At 36.7% G+C, this 20,379-nt stretch overlaps 1 protein-coding gene across 14 annotated transcripts in view; it reads right to left on the minus strand.

Annotated features, from left to right (window-relative positions):
• BLTP3B (bridge-like lipid transfer protein family member 3B) overlaps nt 1-20,379 on the minus strand; it is a 104,089-nt gene that overhangs the window by 76,285 nt on the left and 7,425 nt on the right. For 2 of the 14 annotated variants that reach the window (XM_033427661.2, XM_033427662.2), the window contains exons 2-3: nt 18,174-18,320; nt 595-695 (exon numbers count right to left, since the gene is read on the minus strand). The exons of 8 other annotated variants lie outside the window; for them this stretch is intronic. The gene's annotated coding sequence lies outside the window, so the exon portion shown is untranslated. The remainder of the gene's footprint in view (nt 1-594; nt 696-18,173; nt 18,321-20,379) is intronic. 4 more of the 14 variants (XM_033427664.2, XM_049694711.1, XM_033427666.2 and 1 more) reach the window with 2 other exon arrangements.

Genomic DNA, 20,379 nt, shown 5'->3' on the forward strand with positions numbered 1-20,379 from the left:
ATAATAATATTACCTGCCTCATGGGGCTGTTTTGAGGATTAACTGAGTTAGAACATGGAAAATGCCAGGAATTGTCTCTAACACAGAAAATTCACTGATGTTTATAAATAAAACAAAACAAACACCCCCCTCCCAAAACCAGCCTTTCTAATAAACAGACTTGTTTAAAAAAAAAAAAACAGAAAAGAAAATTCAGTGAGTGTTACCTATACTATTAATATGAAGATGCAGGTTAAATAGGAATATGAACAACACAGAGACATTACATAACCAGTGATCAAAATTTTCTAAAAAAAGATCTCTGGCTTGATAAATCACTAAGTATACAGTAGATCATAAATCAGAAAGGTATAATATCTGATGTTACTGTAAATTTTAGTTATGATTTATTTGAAGTTTCATCAGATCCATTTTATAGCTGTATCATAAAAACAAAGATCATAAAGTTGTTTTATTTGCTAAAGCAAACTGCAACAGATCTGTGAAATGAACCATCTCTAGATTAAATATAGTATTTGGGGGTAGAATCATAAAATCTTAGTGCTAAAAACAATCTTAGAACATAGCTTATAAACCCTTTTCTGACCTACTTACCTTCTTCCACAATTCTTTGTATTCAGATAACAGCCCCTCCCTGGGACATTGTTTTAAAACTTCATCAGCAAATATGCATTTCTTGAATTATTCACCTTGTCCTGAAAGTATTTATGGTTCCTATTATTGTACAGGTTGTTAGAGATTCACATCAATGCCTACTATTCTTCTAAACTTAAGAAGTGGCAAAAAAAAAAAAAGAAGAAGAAAGAAAGAAAAAGTAGCTATGCTACTTGATAACATTTTTCTCAAATAACAGTTGTAATTAGAAGTAATCATTCTGGGCCTCCCTGGTGGCGCAGTGGTTTAGAGTCCGCCTGCCAATGCAGGGGACACGGGCTCGTACCCCAATCCGGGAGGATCCCACATGCCACAGAGTGGCTAGGCCCGTGAGCCATGGCTGTTGAGCCTGCGCGTCCGGAGCCTGTGCTCCGCAACGGGAGAGGCCACAACAGTGAGAGGCCTGCGTACTGCAAAAAAAAAAAAAAAAAAAAGAAAAAAAAAGAAATAATCATTCTCATTCTGATATTTCATGCTATAGCATGAAAAACTAGACTTTACAGGGAATTTTAAAATGCACGTTAAATTGTTTAATTTAAAAGTTTAAAGTAGGCATACTTAATCTGAAGTTCTTGGATGGGCTTCAAGGGGTCCAAGGTACTTCATAATATTTTCAAAGGGGGTTTTTGGACACCGAAAAGGCTCAGAACCATTGCCTTAACGTAAATAGCATTAATTGTAACCATCCAGAAAATAAATTACTTCAATACTGTAATTTGATTATTAATATCATTGTTGTTTGATTTAATTAACTTATTATAAACAAACACCTCTCAGGGTGCCTACCCAGTTACCACTGATTCTGTCTTCCCAGAGAAAGGCTATAAACATAGGGGAAAGGTGCATACCTAACACATGTTATATACTTCCTTGGTTACAGCTGATTTGATCTAGAGAATGACAAGGCATTTAGACTCTTCAATCAGATTTCTTCCTTCAGAAATTTAAAACTAGAACACTACCTTAGGATCAAACTGACAAACAATAAAGGAGCAGAACTGAGAAACACAAATCCAACATTTAAGAACTTAAAGATACCATAAAGATTCTTAACCCATCATTGTTCCATTCTCTCCAGTTGGGCCTAACTAAAACCGTTGAAATGAACTAGTAATTGAAATCACTAGCTAGTATCTCAAGACTGTGCACCCCTACAAGGATTGTGTTCTCACTGCATATGAAAAGATATAAAAAGAACCAAAATCTTTATGTAAGCAAATCTAACAACAGCTTCAACTTGACTTTATTAAAAACAATATTTCTAGAAGAGAAAATACCTAAAGACCACATGGTAAAGCTGTACGAGAGAACATGTTACTGGAGCACGTTCCGAAAATCTGATAGTCTGCCAAGTCCTTTGGCTAAAAACATTAAGTTATTAATCTGCACCTAATTACACCCTTTCACAGACCATGGGCTTCATCATGCAGCCATAAAGATTCCTCCACTTAAAACTAAGAAACAGGGCTTCCCTGGTGGCGCAGTGGTTTAGAGTCCGCCTGCCGATGCAGGGGACACGGGTTCGTGCCCTGGTCTGGGAAGATCCCACATGCCACGGAGTGGCTAGGCCCGTGAGCCATGGCCGCTGAGCCTGTGCGTCCAGAGCCTGTGCTCCGCAGTGGGAGAGGCCACAGCAGTGAGAGGCCCGCGTACCGCAATAAAAAAAAAAACAACTAAGAAACAAATGAGGTGTTTCTAAAGAAACCCCTATTTCCTTTCTGCCTTACCCAACACCCCAGTTGCACCTCCTTTAACCTGGCAACCTCCTCTTAAGTCTAGTTGCCTTCTTGCCCCACTCTATGCCTCATTGTCTTCAGGTTCAAGAAGTGAATTAGTTATTTTCAAAATTTTGGATATGAGATCAAGAAATAGACTTTACAATCCAGTACACACATACAAAACAAAAATTTCTCAAAGTGATAGTTTAATACAGTCTGATATTTTCCATTCTATTTCCTCCTTTCAAAATGGTGATTGACTACACTATTTTCACAAGGCAAGCTATGACCCACAGTTTAAGAAACAATACATAAGAAGTACATACATCATGACCAAGTATTTATTCCAGTAATGAAGGTTGGTTTAACATTCAAAAATCAACTAATATAATTCACCACATGAAAAGTAAAATCACATCGTGATCTCAATAGAGGCATAAAAAAGCACTGGACAAAAGTTAACACCATGCATGGAAAAATAATTCTCAATAAACTAGGAACAGAAGAGAACTTCCCCAAAACTACAGGGACTTGTACAAAAACCCTACAGTTGCGATCATACTTAATGATGAAAGACTAAAATGCTTTTCCCCTAAGACAGAGACAAGGCAAGGATGTCTGCTCTCACCACTTCTATTCAACATTGTACTGGAGGTTCTACCTGACACAGTAAGGCAAAAAAAAAAATGAAATAAAATAATAAAAATAAAAGGCATCCAGTTTAGAAATGAAATAAAACTGTGTTATTTCCCAGATGACATTATCATCTATGTAGAAAATCCTACAAATCTTAAAAAAAACCAAACAAACTACCAGAACTAATAAATGAGTTTAGCGAGGTTACAAGATATAAGACCAACATAAAAAATAAAATTAATTAAAGACACAAGAGCCATATGAAAGAGCTCCCAATAGCCAAAGCTGGAAAAACCTGGGCAATAAAATAAATTAAATATTATTGGATTATAACTCAAAGTATAAAATAAATATACATCAGTCTACACAGATTAAAAAACATGACTGAATAAGTAAATAACTGGGAGAAAACAGATTAATCTCCCACACAGAAAATTTTTAAATAACTTAATAAGATATTCAAACCTTAGGGAACTGCAGAATTCCTCACTCATTTTGTGTGTGCTGCACATAGTATTTCCTTCCTTCCAAAATGTACAGTATGAAAGTGGGGAAGAGAGTAATTTTATAGTGGATAACCTGACAAACACTACATCAGCCAGGTGATCAAGGTCAATGTCAACAATAAGAGATCTAAAGACACATACAGACTGAAAGTGAGAGGATTAAAGAAGGTATTCCACGCACATGGAAATCAAAAGAAAGCCAGAGTTGGGCTTCCCTGGTGGTGCAGTGGTTGAGAGTCCGCCTGCCGATGCAGGGGACATGGGTTCGTGCCCCAGTCCGGGAAGATCCCACATGCCGCAGAGCGGCTGGGCCCGTGAGCCATGGCTGCTGAGCCTGCACGTCCGGAGCCTGTGCTCCACAACAGGGGAGGCCACAACAGTGAGAGGCCCGTGTACCGCAAAAAAAAAAAAAAAGAAAGCCAGAGTAGCAATAACTATAACAGAAAAAATAGACTTTAAAACAAAGACTGTAACAAGAGACAAAGAAGGACATTACATAGTGATCAAGGGATCAATCCAAGTAGAAGACATAACAACTATAAAGATATATATGCACCCAACATAGGAAAACCTAAATATATAAGCAAATATTAACAGACATAGAGGAAGAAATTTACAGTCACACAATAATAGTAGGGGACTTTAACACCCCACTTACATCAATGGACAGACTATCCAGACTGAAAATCAATAAGGAAACACTGTTGTTAAATGACACATTAGACCAAGTGAACTTGATTGATATTTAGAGAGCATTCCAACTGAAAGCAGCAGAATGCATATTCTTTTCAAGTGCACATGGAACATTCTTCAGGACAGATCACATGATAGACTACAAAACAAGTTCATTAAATTTGAGAAGACTGAAAACATATCAAGCATTATTTCCAACCACAATGCTATGAGACTAGACATCAACTACAAGAAAAAAAAAAGCACAAACGTGGAGGGTAAACAATATGTTCTAAACACCAATGAATCACTGAAGAAGTCAAAAAGGAAACTGAAAAAAAAAACCTGGAGACAAATGAAAACAAAATGATCCAAAATCTATGGGACTCAGCAAAAGCAGTAATAAGAGGGAAGTTTACAGCTATACAAGCTTACCTCAGGAAACAGGAAAATCTCAAATAAACAACCTAAAGAAACTAGAAAAAGAAGAACAAATAAAACCCAAAGTTAGTAGAGGAAAGAAATTATAAAGATCAGAGCAGAAATAAATGAAATAGAGACCAAAAAACAGAAAAGATAAATGAAACAAAGAGCTGGTTATTTGAAAATTTAAACAAAATTGATAAACCTTTAGCCAGACTCTTCAAGGAAAAAAAGAGGGCCCAAATCAATAAAATCAGAAATAAAAAAGAAATTACAACTGACACCACACAAATACAAAAGATCATAACAGATTACTACAAACAATTGTACATCAATAAAATGGACAACCTAGAAGAAATGGACAAATCACTAGAAATGTACAATCTCCCAAGACTGAATCAGGAAGAAATAGAAAATATGAACAGACCAATTACCAGTAGTGAAACTGAGTAAGTAATTTCAAAAACTCCCAACAAACAGAAGTCCAGAACCAGAGGGCTTCAAAGGTGAATTCTACCAAACAGTTAGAGAAGAGTTAACACCTATCCCTCCAAATTATTCCAAAGAATTGCAGAGGAAGAAATACTTTCAAACTCATTCTACAAGGCCAGCATCACCCTGATACAAAAACCAGACAAAGATACCACAGAAAAAAAAGAAAAAAGAAAATTCCAGGCCAATATCACTGATGAACATAGATGCAAAAATCCTCAAGAAAATATTAGCAAACCAGTTCAACAATACATCAAATGTATCACACATCATGATTGAGTGGGACCTGTCCCAGGGATGCAAGAATGGCTCAAAAATCCACAAATCAATCAATGTGATAAACCATATTAACAAACCAAAGAATAAAATCATAAGATCATCTCAACAGATAACGGAAAAGCTTTTGATAAAATTCAACATGTGTTTATGATAAAAACTCTCAACGAAGTGGGTATAGATGGAACAGACCTCAACATAATAAAGGCCAAATATGACAAACCCACAGCTAACATCATACTCAATGGTGAAAAGCTGAAAGTATTTCCTCTAAGATCAGGAACAACACAAGGATGCCCACTCTCCCCACTTTTATTCAACACAGTATTGGAAGTCCTAGCCACAGCAATCAGACAAGAGAAAAAAAATAAAAGGAATAAAATTGGAGAGGAGGAAGTAAAACTGTCAGTTTGCAAATGACATGATACTATACATAAAAAAATCCTAAAGACACCAAGAAAAAAATACTAGAACTCATTGATGGATTCAGTAAAGTTGCAGGATACAAAATAATATACAGAAATTTACTGCATTTCTATACACATATATCAGAAAGAGAAATTAAGGAAACAATCCCATTTACCATCACATAAAAAAGAATAAAATACTTAGAAATAAACCTACCTAAGAAGGCAAAAGATTTGTCCTCCAAAAACTAAAAGACAATGCTGAAAGAAACTGAAGACAACACAAACAGATGGAAAGATATACTGTGTTCTTGGATTGGAAGAATCAATATTGTTGAAATGACCATACTACCCAAGGTAATCTACAGATTCAATGCAATCCCTATCAAATTACCAATGGCATTTTTCACAGAACTAGAACAAATAATTTTAAAATCTGTAAGAAAACACAAAAGGCTCCAAAGAGCCAAAACAATCTTAAGAAAGAAGAACGAAGTTGGAGGTATCACACTCCCTGATTTCAAACTATACTACAAAGCTACAGTAATCAAAACAGTACAGTATTGGCACAAACACAGACACATAGATCAATGGAACAGAGTCCAGGAATGAACCCACACTTACATGGGCAATTCATCTACAACAAAGGAGACAAGAATATACAATGGGGAAAAGACAGCCTCTTCAATAAATGATGTTGGTAAAACTGGACAGCTGCATGCAAAAGAATCAAACTGTACTAATTTCTCACACCATGCACAAAAATAAATTTAAAATGGATTAATAAAGACTTAAATGTAAGAACGGAAACCATAAATAAAACTTCTATAAGAAAACATAGGCAGTATGCTCTTTGACATTGGTCTTAGTAATATTTTTTGGATATGTCTCCTCAGGCAAGGGAAACTAAAGCAAAAATAAACAATGAGACTACATCAAACTAAAAAGCTTTTACAAAGTGAAGGGAACTATCAACAAAATGAAAAGGCCACCTACTGAACAAGAGAAGGTACCTGTAAATGATATATCCAACAAAGGGTTAAAACAGAAAACAAAGAACTCATACAACTCAACATCAAAAAACAAAAACCAATTAAAAACCGGTCAGAAGAGCTGAATAGATATTCTCCCAAAGAAGGCAGACAGATGGCCAGAAGGCACCTGAAAAGATGCTCAGCATCACTAATTATGAGGGAAGTGCAAATCAAAACCACAATGAGATATCACCTAATACCTGTAAGAATGGCTATTATCAGAAAGACCACAAATAACAAGTATTAGAAAGGATGTGTAGAAAAGGGAACCCCCATGCACTGCTGGTGGGAATGTAAATGGGTGCAGCTGCAATGGAAAACAGTAGGGAGGCTCCTCAAAAAAATTAAAAACAGAACTACCATACAATCCAGCAATTCCACTCCTGGGTATTTACCCAAAGAAAACTGAAACACTAATTATAAAAGATACATGCACCCCTATGTTCATTGCAGCGTTATTTACAATAGCCAAGATATGGAAGCAACCTACCTGCTCATCAATGGAAAATTACTCAGCCGTAAGACAGATACTGAGAATAAACAGGTGGTTGCCAGAGGGGAGAGGGGTAAGGAAGAAGAAAAATAGGTGAGGGAGATTAAGCGGTACAAACTTCCATTTGCAAAATAAATGAGTCATGGGTATGAAATATACAGTGTGGGGAATATAGTCAATAATTATGTAATATTGCATGGGGACAGATGGTTAACTAGACTTATTGTGGTGATCATTTTGAAATATATAAAAATATTGAATCATTATGTTGTGTAACAGGAACTAACATAGTGCTGTAGGTCAATTATACTTCAAAAACAAACAAACTCACAGAAAAGAGACCAGATTTGTGTTTACCAGAGGGTGGAGGGAGGGGGAATTGGATGAACGCAGTCAAAAGGTACAAACCTCCATTTATAAGATAAATAACACTATGAATGCAATTTACAACATGATAAATATAATTAACACTGTTGTATGTTATATATGAAAGGTGATAAGAGAGTAAATCCTAAGAGTTCTCATCACAAAGAAAAAATATTTTTTTCATTTCTTTCATTTTATATGCATATAATATAATGGATGTCCACTATTACCACTATTGTGGTAACCATTTCATGATGTATGTAAGTCAAATTATTATTCTATACACCTTAAACTTATACAGTGCTTATACAGCACAATTATATCTCAATAAAACTGGAATAAAAATAATAATGATAAAATATGCTGATAATATGTACCCTTGATATGACAATAAAAATGCCACTTTACCTTTGTGGTCTTCTTGCCAAAAACCCATAACCTATTCAAATTAAGAGAAAAAGATTATACAAATCCTGTTTGAGAGACACTGAACAAAATATCTGACCAATACTACTCAGAACTCTCAAGGTCATCAAACACAAGGAAAGTCTAAGAAACTGTCACAGCTAGGAGGAGCCTAAAAAGAAATGATGACTATATATAACGTGGTATTCACAATGGGTTCCTGGAAAAGAAAAAGGACATTAGGTAAAAAGCTAAGGAAATTTGAATAAAATATGTGCTATAGTAAATAATAATTTATAAATATTGATTCACTAATTGCAATAAATGTACCATACTAATGTAAGATGTTAATAATACAGGAGATGGAATATGGGATGTATGAAAATTCTCTGTACTATCTTTACAACTTTTCTACAAATCTAAAAGTATTCTAAAATAAAAATCTTATTTAAAAATCATTGAGCTGCATATGGAAGGTTTACCTCAATAAAAAGTTACTGCAATAAAAGTGCTGATTGTGTTTCTATATACTAGCAACAAACAATCGGAAATTGAAAATTTTCAAGTACTGTTTACATTAGTATAACAAGTTTGAAATTTTTAGGGATAAATCTGACAAAGGGTGTATAAGACATACTGAAAACTACAAAATATTGCTGAGAGAAATTAAACAAGACAAAATAAAATGGAGAAATAAAACATGTAATAGACAGAAGACAGTATTGTTAAGATGTCAATTCTCCCCAAACAGATTTATAGTTCCCAAGCAAATATCTAGCAGGCTTTTTGGTAGGAATGACAGGCTGATTCTAAAATTTATATGAAAATGCAAAAGACCTGGAATGTCAAAATAACTCTGACAAAGATTAATCGAGTTGGAGGCCTGTACCACCAATTTCAAGACTTACTTAAAAGCTACAGTAATCAACAGTCTGATATTGGTGTAAAGATAGGCAAATAATCAATGGAACAAAAGAGAGTCCTGAAATAGACCCAAGTTTATAGTTAGCTGATTTTCAACAAAGGTGCAAAATCAATTCAATGAGAAAAAGATGATATTTTCAATAAATTGTGTTACAGCAATTGTATAGCCATATGCAAAGAGAAAAAAAAAAGAACCTTGACACTTACCTCACATCACAAATAACAAATTAACTCTAAATGGATCACAGACTAAAACCTAAGAACAGAAACTACAAAACTTCAGTAAGAAAATACAGGAGAAAATCTTGGTGACTTTGAGCTTGGCAAAGATTTCTATAACACAACAAAAAATTCACAAATCAAAACAGAAAAAAATCAATGTTATACTTTATCAAAATTAAAAACTCTGTGCATCAAAAGACACTGTTTCTGGGACTTCCCTGGTGGTCCAGTGGTTAACAATCTGCCTTCCAGTGCAGGGGACACAGATTCAATCCCTGGTAGGGGAAGTAATATCCCACATGCCATGGGGCAACTAAGCCTGCGCGCCACAACCACAGAGCCTGCACACCATGACTACTGAGCCCATGAACCACAACTAGAGAGAGGCCCGTGCGCTGCAATGAAGAGCCCACATGCCACAACAAAATCTCCTGCATGCTTCAACTAAGACCCGTCGCAGACATAAATAAATAAATAAATAAATAAATAAATATTAAAAAAAATTTTAAAAGACACTTTCTAAAGAACAAGCCACAGACTGGCAGAAAATATTTACAAAACATATGTCTGGAAAAGGACTTGTATCTACAATATATAAAGAACTCTTACAACTCAAAAATAAGACATCCCATTAATAAAATACGCAAAAAATTTAAACAGACCCTCAAACCAAAGAGGGCATACGGGTGGTGGATAAGCACACTGAAAGATTCACAACATCACCAGTCAATAGGAAACTGCAAATTAAAAACCACAGTCAGCGGCTTCCCTGGTGGCGCAGTGGTTGGGGGTCCGCCTGCCGATGCAGGGGGCATGGGTTCGTGCCCCAGTCCGGGAGGGTCCCGTGTGCCGCGGAGCAGCTGGGCCCGTGAGCCATGGCCGCTGAGCCTGTGCGTCCGGAGCCTGTGCATCCGGAGCCTGTGCTCTGCAACGGGAGAGGCCGCAGCAGCGGGAGGCCCGCATACCGCAAAAAGAAAAATAAAAAAACACAGTCAGATACCACTACTTACCCACTAAAACAGGTAAAATTAAAAAGACTGACTATACTGAGCGTTGGTGAAGATACGGAGCAAGTGGAACTCTCATATGCTTGCTGGTGAGAATATGAAACATACACCCCAGAACCACTTTGGAAAGCTGTAAAGCAGCTTCTTAAAAAAGTTATATATGTTGCAGAGAATTCCCTGGAAGTCCAGTGGTTAGGACTCCATGCTCTCACTGCTGAGGGCTGGGTTTCAATCCCTGGTCTGGGAACTAAGATCCCACAAGCCACGAGGTGTGGCCAAAAAAATTTTTTTAATTTATACATGTCAGGAATTCTCTGGCAGTCCAGTGGACTTGGCACTTTCACTGCCAGGGCACGGGTTCAATCCTGGGTCAGGGAACTAAGATCCTGCAAGCTGAGTGGTGCAGCCAAAAAAAAAAAATAGAAAAAAAGTTATATATGCACCCACATATAACTCAACCATTCTACTCCTACATATTTATTGAAGAGAAATGAAAAGCATGTGTCCTCACAAAGACTTATACATGAATGTTCATAGCAGCTTTATTTGTAACAGCCCCAAACTAGAAACAACCCAAATGACCATCAACAGTTAAATGGATAAAGAAGTTGTGGAACATACACAATGGAATATACTTAGCAATAAGAGAGAATGCATAGCACTCCCTCGTGTGAAAGCACTGGAATCATAACTGACCGCTGAACAATCATCGACAGGAAGACACTGGAACTCACCAAAAAAGATACCCCACATTCAAAAACAAAGGAGAAGCCGCAATGACACGGTAGGAGGGGCACAATCACAATAAAATCAAATCCCATAATTGCTGAGTGGGTGACTCACAAACTGGAGAACACTTATGCCACATAAGTCCACCCACTGGACTGAAGGTTCTGAGCCCCATGTCAGACTTCCCAACCTGGGGGTCCACCAACAGGGGCAGGAATACCTAGAGATCAGACTTTGAAGGCTAGCAGGATTTGATTGCAGGACTTTGACAGGACTGGGGGAAACAGAGACTCCAAAGAGCCAGGAAGGCTCCAGTGCTGGGTCACCTCACGCCAACCAACCAACAGGGAGGGAACCAACCCCACCCATCAGCAGACAACCGGATTAAAGTTTTACTGAGCTCTGCCCACCAGAGCAACACCCAGCTCTGCCCACCACGGGTCCCTCCCATCAGGAAGCTTGCACAAGTCACTTAGGTAGCCTCATCCACCAGAGGGCAGACAGCAGAAGCAAGAACTACAATTCTGCAGCCTGTGGAAGTAAAACCACATTCACAGAAAGATAGAAAATGAAAAGGGAGAGAACTTGGTACCAGATGAAGGAACAAGATAAAACCCCAGAAAAACAACTAAATGAAGTGGAGATAGGCAAACTTCCAGAAAAACATTTCAGAATAACGAGAGTGAAGACCATCCAGGACCTCAGAAAAAGAATGGAGGCAAAGATCAAGAAAATGCAAGAAATGTTTAACAAAGACCTAGGAAAATTAAAGAACAGAGATGAACAACACAATAACTGAAATGAAAACTACACTAGAAGGAATCAATAGCAGAATAACTGAGGCAGAAGAATGGATAAGTGACCTGGAAGACAGAATGGTAGAATTCACTGCTGCAGAACACAATAAAGAAAAAAGAATGAAAAGAAATGAAGACAGCCTAAGAGACCTCTGGGACAGCATTAAACGCAACAACATTCGCATTAAAGGGGTCCCAGAAGGAGAAGAGAGAGAGAAAGGACCACGAAAATATCTGAAGAGATTATAGTCAAAAACTTCCCTAACATGGGAAAGGAAATAGCCACCCAAGTCCAGGAAGTGCAGAGTCCCAGGCAGGATAAACCCAGGGAGAAACATGCTAAGACACATAGTAATCAAATTGACAAAAATTGAAGACAAAGAAAAATTACTGAAAGCAACAAGGGAAAAATGAAAAATAACACACAAAGGAATTCCCATAAGGTTAACAGCTGATTTCTCAGCAGAAACTCTAGAAGCCAGAAGGGAGGCAAGATATATTTAAAGTGATGAAAGGGAAGAATCTAAAATCAAGGTTACTCTATCCAGCAAGGATCTCATTCAGATTCGATGGAGAAATCAAAAGCGTTACAGACAAGCAAAAACTAAGAGAATTCAGCACCACCAAACCAGCTCTACAACAAATGCTAAAGGAACTTCTCTAAGTGGGAAACATAAGAGAAGAAAAGGACCTAGAAAAACAAACCCATAACAATTAAGAAAATGGTAATAGGAACATACATATCGATAATTACCTTAAACGTGAATGGATTAAATGCTCCAACCAAAAGACACAGGCTCGCTGAATGGATACAAAAACAAGACCCATGTATATGCTGTCTACAAGAGACCCACTTCAGACCTAGGGACACATACAGACTGAAAGTGAGGCAATGGAAAAAGATATTCCATGCAATTGGAAATCAAAAGAAAGCTGGAGTAGCAATATTCATATTAGATAAAATAGACTTTAAAATAAAGAGTGTTACAAGAGACAAGGAGGACACTACATAATGATCAAGGGATCAATCCAAGAAGAAGATATAACAATTATAAATATATATGCACCCAACATAGGAGCACCTAAAAACATAAGGCAACTGCTAATAATTATAAAAGAGGGAATCGACAGTAACACAATAATACTGGGGGACTTTAACACCTCACTTATACCAATGGACAGATCATCCAAAATGAAAATTAATAAGGAAACACAAGCTTTCAATGACACAATACACCAGATAGATTTAATTGATTGATATTTATAAGACATTCCATCCCAAAACAGATTACACATTCTTCTCAAGTGCACACAGAACATGCCCCAGGACAGATCACATCTTGGGTCACATATCAAGCCTTGGTAAATTTAAGAAAATTGAAATCATATCAAGCATCTTTTCCATCACAACGCTATGAGATTAGAAATGAATTACAGGGAAAAAAACATAAAAAACACAAACACATGGAGGCTAAAGAATACGTTACTAAAAAACCAAGAGATCACTGAAAAAATCAAAGAGGAAATCAAAAAATACCTAGAGACAAATTACAGTGAAAACACGACAATCCAAAACCTATGTGATGCAGTGAAAGCAGTTCTAAGAGGGAAGTTTATAGCTATACAAGCCTACCTCAAGAAACAAGAAAAATCTCAAATAAACAATCTAACCTTATCCCTACAGGAACTAGAGAAAGAAGAACAAACAAAACCCAAAGTTAGTAAAAGGAAAGAAATCATAAAGATCAGAGCAGAAACAAATGAAATAGAAACAAAGAAAACAGTAGCAAAGATCAATAAAACTAAAACCTGGTTCTTTGAGAAGATAAACAAAATTGATAAGCCATTAGCCAGACTCATCAAGAAAAAGAGGGAGAGGACTTAAATCAATAAAATTAGAAATGAAAAAGGAGAAGTTACAACAGACACTGCAGAAATACAAAGCATCCTAAGAGACTACTACAAGCAACTCTATGCCAATAAAATGGATAACCTGGAAGAAATGGACAAATTCTTAGAAAGGTATAACCTTCCAACACTGAACCAGGAAGAAATAGAAAATATGAACAGACCAATCACAAGTAATGAATTTGGAACTGTGATTAAAAATCTTCCAACAAACAAACGTCAGGACCAGATGGCTTCACAGGTGAATTCTAACAAACATTTAGAGAAGAGTTAACACCCATCCCTCTCAAACTCTTCCAAAAAAATTGCAGAGTAAGGAACACTCCGAAACTCATTCTATGAGGCCACCATCACCCTGAAACCAAAACCAGACAAAGATATTACCAAAAGAGAAAATTACAGACCAATATCACTGATGAATATAGATGTAAAAATCATCAACAAAATACTAGCAAACAGAATCCAACAACACATTAAAAGGAACATACACCGGGCTTCCCTGGTGGCGCAAGGGTTGAAAGTTTGCCTGCCGATGCAGGGGAGGCGGGCTCGTGCCCCGGTCCAGGAAGATCCCACATGCCACAGAGCGGCTGGGCCCGTGAGCCATGGCCGCTGAACCTGCGCGTCTGGAGGCTGTGCTCCGCAACGGGAGAGGCCACAACAGTGAGAGGCCCGCGTAACACACACACACACAAAAAAAGGAAGATACACCATGATCAAGTGAGATTTATCCCAGCGATGCAAGGATTCTTCAATATACGCAAATCAATCAATGTGATACACCATATTAACAAATTGAAGAAGAAAAACCATATGATCATCTCAATAGACGCTGAAAAAGCTTTTGACAAAATTCAACACCCATTTATGATAAAAACTCTCCAGAAAGTGGGCATAGAGGGAAACTACCTCAACATAATAAAGGCCGTATACAATAAACCCACAGCCAACATCATTCTCAATGGTGAAAAACTGAAAACATTTCCTCTAAGATCAAGAACAAGACAAGGATGTCCACTCTCACCACTATTATTCAACATAGTTTTGGAAGTCCTAGCCACGGCAATCAGAGAAGAAAAAGAAACAAAAGAAATACAAATTGGAAAAGAAGAAGTAAAACTGTCACTGTTTGCAGATGACATAATACTATACATAGAGAATCCTAAAGATGCCACCAGAAAACTACTAGAGCTAATCAATGAATTTGGTAAAGTAGCAGGATACAAAATTAATGCACAGAAATCTCTTGCATTCCTATACACTAATGATGAAAAATCTGAAAGAGAAATTAAGGAAACACTCCCATTTACCATTGCAACAAAAAGAATAAAATACCTAGGAATAAACCTTCGTAGGGAGACAAAAGACCTGTATGCAGACAACTATAAGACACTGATGAAAGAAATTAAAGATGATACCACCAGATGGAGAGATATACCATGTTCTTGGATTGGAAGAATCAATATTGTGAAAATGACTATACTACCCAAAGCAATGTATAGATTCAATGCAAGCCCTAAGAAACTACCAATGACATTTTTCACAGAACTAGAACAAAAAAGTCACAATTTGTATGGAAACACAAAAGACCCTGAATAGCCAAAGCAATCTTGAGAAAGTAAAATGGAGCTCGAAGAGTCAGGCTCCTGGACTTCAGACTATACTACAAGCTACAGTAATCAAGACAGTATGGTACTGGCACAAAAACAGAAATATAGAACAATGGAACAGGACAGAAAGAGATAAACCCACGCACCTATGGTCAACTAATCTATGACAAAGGAGGCAAGGGTATACAATGGAGAAAAGACAGCCTCTTCAATAAGTGGTGCTGGGAAAACTGGACAGCTACATGTAAAAGAATGAAATTAGAACACTCCCTAACACCATACTCAAAAATAAACTCAAAATGGATTAGAGACCTAAATGTAAGACCGGACACTATAAAACTCTTAGTGGAAAACATAGGAAGAACACTCTTTGACATAAAACACAGCAAGATTTGTTTTTATCTACCTCCTAGAGTAATGGAAATAAAAACAAAAATAAACAAATGGGTCCTAATGAAACTTAAAAGCTTTTGCAAAGCAAAGGAAACTACAAACAAGACAAAAGACAACCCTCAGAATGGGAGAAAATATTTGCTAACGAGGCAACTGACAAAGGATTAATCTCCAAAATATATAAAGAGCTCATGCAACTCAATATTAAAAAAACAAACAACCCAATCCAAAAATGGGCAGAAGACCTAAATAGACATTTCTCCAAAGAAGATATACAGATTGCCAACAAACACATGAAAGGATGCTCAACATCACTAATCATTAGAGAAATGCAAATCAAAACTACAATGAGGTATCACCTCACACCAGTTAGAATGGGCATCATCAGAAAATCTACAAACAATAAATGCTGGAGAGGGTGTGGAGAAAAGGGAACCCTCTTGCACTGTTGGTGGGAATGTAAATTGATACAGCCACTATGGAGAACAGTATGGAGGTTCCTTAGAAAACTAAAAATAGAACTACCATACCACCCAGCAATCCCACTACTGGGCATATACCCTGAGAAAACCATAATTTAAAAGAGTCATGTACCACAATGTTCATTGCAGCTCTATTTACAATAGCCAGGTCATGGAAGCAACCTAAATGCCCAATGACAGGCAAATGGATAAAGAAGATATGGTACATATGGAATATGTAATGGAATATTACTCAGCCATAAAAAGGAATGAAATTGGGTCATTTGTAGAGAAGTGGATGGATTCAGAGACTGTCATACAATGTGAAGTAAGTCAGAAAGGGGAAAACAAATATCGTATATTAACGCATATATGTGGAATCTAGAAAAATGGTACAGATGAACCGGTTTGCAGGGCAGAAATTGAGACAGATGTAGAGAACAAACGTATGGACACCAAGGGGGGAAAGAGGCGGGGTGGCGGGTGGGGGGGTTGAGATGAATTGGGAGATTGGGATTGACATGTATACACTGATGTGTGTAAAATAGATAACTAATAAGAACCTGATGTACAAAAAATAAATAAAATTAAATTTAAAAATTAAAAAAAAGAATGTCTATATGTGTAAAACAGTCATTCTGCTGTACAGCAGAGATTGGAACAACCCTGTAAATCAACTACACTTCAATAAATAAAGGTAATAATAAAATATGGAAAGAGAATGCAGTGCCAAAACTGGCCTGAACGCTTACAAAAAGTAATCAGACAGAAAGTCTGAGTGTGGGGCAGAGAATACTCCTCTATATTAAAAGACACTAAAAAGACCTAACAACCAAACATGTGAACCTTGCCTCCTGAACTGAAATAAAAATGCTGTAAAGACATTCTTGAGACCAGTAGGGATGACACGACTGACTGTTTATTTCCTTGGATTTGATGTGGTGCTCTAATGGTGTAGAGTGGGGTCTCTCAGCCTCAACACTTAGGAGACAGAAAATTAATTCTCTTCTGGGACTTTAGCAGCATTTCTGGCCCCTGCCCACTAGGTGTCAGGAGCACCACACCCGTTCAGGAGCAATAACCTGAAAAGTCAGTGCTGGTTTAGAATTAGGAATGAAGGTTGCATCACATCATGAATTTACTAAAGAAACACCTTAAAATGGTTAAATGGTGAATTTTATGTTACGTGAATTTTTTTTCAATAAAAAATGTAATAATAGAAAAAAAAGAGAGCGCATAGGGCTTCCCTGGTGGCGCAGTGGTTAAGAATCCGTCTGCCAATGCAGGGGAAACGGGTTCGAGCCCTGGTCCGGGAAGATCCCACATGCCAGGGAGCAACTAAGCCCGTGCGCCACAACTACTGAGCTTGCCCTCTAGAGCCCCCGAGCCACAACTACTGAGCCCGCGTGCCACAACTACTGAAGCCTGAGCGCCTAGAGCTGTGCTTGGCAACAAGAGAAGCCACCGCAAAAAGAAGCCAGGGCACCACAACGAAGAGTAGCCCCCACTCGCCGCAACTAGAGAAAGCCCGTGTGCAGCAATGAAGACCAAACACAGCCAAAAATTAATTAATTAATTAATTTAAAAAATATTATACTTAACATTAAGTACACAAAATAAACTCTTTAAGTCCTTCAGTGAATTGATCAAAACATCCTCATTATCAAAAGAGCCTTCATACTTCATTAATTAAATTAGACTATGATGCCTAACCCATTAAAGAGTAGATAATGCTAATTACTATTTTCAAATAGCTGACTATAAGTTTTAAAACTCACTCATGCAACATCAGAAAGAACTGGTTATAGCTTTAAGTGCATTGCCAAACCTTATATACTAGAAGACATTCTAAGAGAATTGCATGAGCCTGTAGCTACATGGTAAAAAAGAAAAAAAAGAAAAAAAAACCAAACAAACATGAAGTCGGTGCCTGACAAAAAGAAGAAGAATCAGAAAATATTCTCAAAGTATCTTTATGTGGGGCATAGTAAGTGCTTGCATCTACAGAAAGAAAAAAAAAATGGGGAATAGAAGAATTACCTGAGGGCAGGAAATTCAGACAAAAGGTCCCTACTCGTGGTGAAAGCAAGTAGTCAGTTGCCAGGGTTTCTTAGACTCCTCTGGTACTCATTTGGGTGATTATGAAATTCACAGCACACCAATCTCCACCACAGCCAGCAGGGATCGCTGCAGGGAATGGGTACACAGGGGACACAGAAGGGAGCAAGTTTAAGGGAAGGAAGAGGAAAGGAATGATATGATAAAAATATTTAGCTCTGATGCACTTTAAAGAAAATACAGTTGTATTTCACACTGGATTAACTAAAGGCAAATGCTGCTTAAATTCTAAGATAAATTAATCATTTATGATTTTCTTCATTCTCTCTACCACTGGTAGCACTACTACTCTATTAAATCAGTATTTTAAAATTTTTATATTAAAAATAATATTTAACAAAAATGAGATAGCTATATTGTACAAAAGTTATACAAAGACTGAACTGTACAATTCAACATTAAATGAAACCAATTAGCACAAGCACTCTAAAAGACAAGCAACCTATAAATACAAATTGTCAAAATTTTAACTGCCGTAAGGCCCAGTTAAAACTATAATCCTCATTTCATTTCATAGAGAATACTAAAGAGTAAAGTTACCTATGAAAAATAACCCACAAAACCAAGAGATCCAGCAATAAACTACATCTATATACTCAAAAGTAAATTGGAGAACTAAAGTATTAAAAAAAAGTTTTAATTTAAACTTTTTGGATATAAATCAACTTTTCATGTTTCTGAACAACTACTATGTACCACAGTACTGTGGCAGATGCTAAAGATACAATGGTGAATAACATAAGCATAGTTACTGCACTCAGAATTCAAAGCCTATCAGGGTTATTCTACCCTTAAAGAGATGAAGTCTATGGAACTAATAAACATGAAGCTTTTGTTTTAATAAATAGACAACAGTAGAGGAAAACAACACGATGCTATGATAGCAGTGGCAAAAAGGAGCCAGAGATTCCTCTCTTAACGGTATTTTTGGGTAGAAAAAGAGTACATTATACATATAGCTAAAATGAAGTCTTAAAGGATAGACTAATATAGAGATTCAAAATTTACACACAACATTCTCTTTGGCTGGGAGAAGTCTCGAAATAAGTCAGTGAATTATCAGACAGATCAATAGTAAGTCTAATGCCTGAAAAAAAAACCCAAACAAACAATAAATTACCATATCCTGAGTCAAATTTGCTCAGCTCTTAATTTTGTTTTAATAACTTGGTCTTGATATGATAACTACTTATATTTCACTTGTGGAAACAGTCATAAAGCCTTTCACTTGTAACTTATGTTCAATGTGAGCTAATACCAACTTGTAAATACCAATATTTAATAAATATTAAATTACTCATCCTAAGTAACATAATATGCAGACTTTAAAACATATAAACTGATAAGAGATCAACTTACTAAGGAAACGTTTAGACTGGAAACTGCAGTATTAAGGCAAAGTGCAATATTGCAAAAAAGTGATATTGCAAAAAAATTATGCAAGTAAAAAGAAATAAATGGAGAAATTGTCCTTCCCCAACTTTAAAGAATTGCTGAGTCAAAAGACTATGTTTCCCAAGCTTCAAAGGACTGCAAAGTCAAAGTATTCCCAAGTAATAAAAGAATCTCCTAAGGGATATTGCAGGAGGATGATAAAACACCATAAAAGAGTAATAAGGGAAATGCCAAAAACTAAAAGAAAAGCAAACTGTTAGGTGGGAACAACAGCCTGAACAGGTAGTATAGAATAATCAAATTATAAGGGTGCTGGATCAGTGACTTAACCACTCAACACTACCTGTTAAACCTTGGGAAAGTCAAAAACCTCAATGTTTTAATAACCTCCTTCTAGGAGACAGGAACAAATACCTTCTGATAGGATTATAATATTACAACATCCAATGGACCAAGCATCCAATCTCCATTTCACCTGAAGTTTTCAAATCAATCTCCTAAAAGTAACTTTTCCAAGAACCAATATCTTGGTTATAGTTGTAAATTAATGTGAAAGAAATGGGCACCTTGCTCAATTTCAGATGCTTCTACATAGTGTACGTAATAGAAAAAAGGAAAAATCCACCCCCTAAAATTCAACTCACAATTCACTTTTCTGTAATTATCCATTGCATAAGCCAAAGGATAACCACACACAAAAAACACTGACATTGTTGTTGCCTGACTATAAGAG

The sequence above is a fragment of the Orcinus orca genome, chromosome 11, assembly GCF_937001465.1.
Source record: "Orcinus orca chromosome 11, mOrcOrc1.1, whole genome shotgun sequence".
Lineage (NCBI taxonomy): Eukaryota > Metazoa > Chordata > Mammalia > Artiodactyla > Delphinidae > Orcinus > Orcinus orca.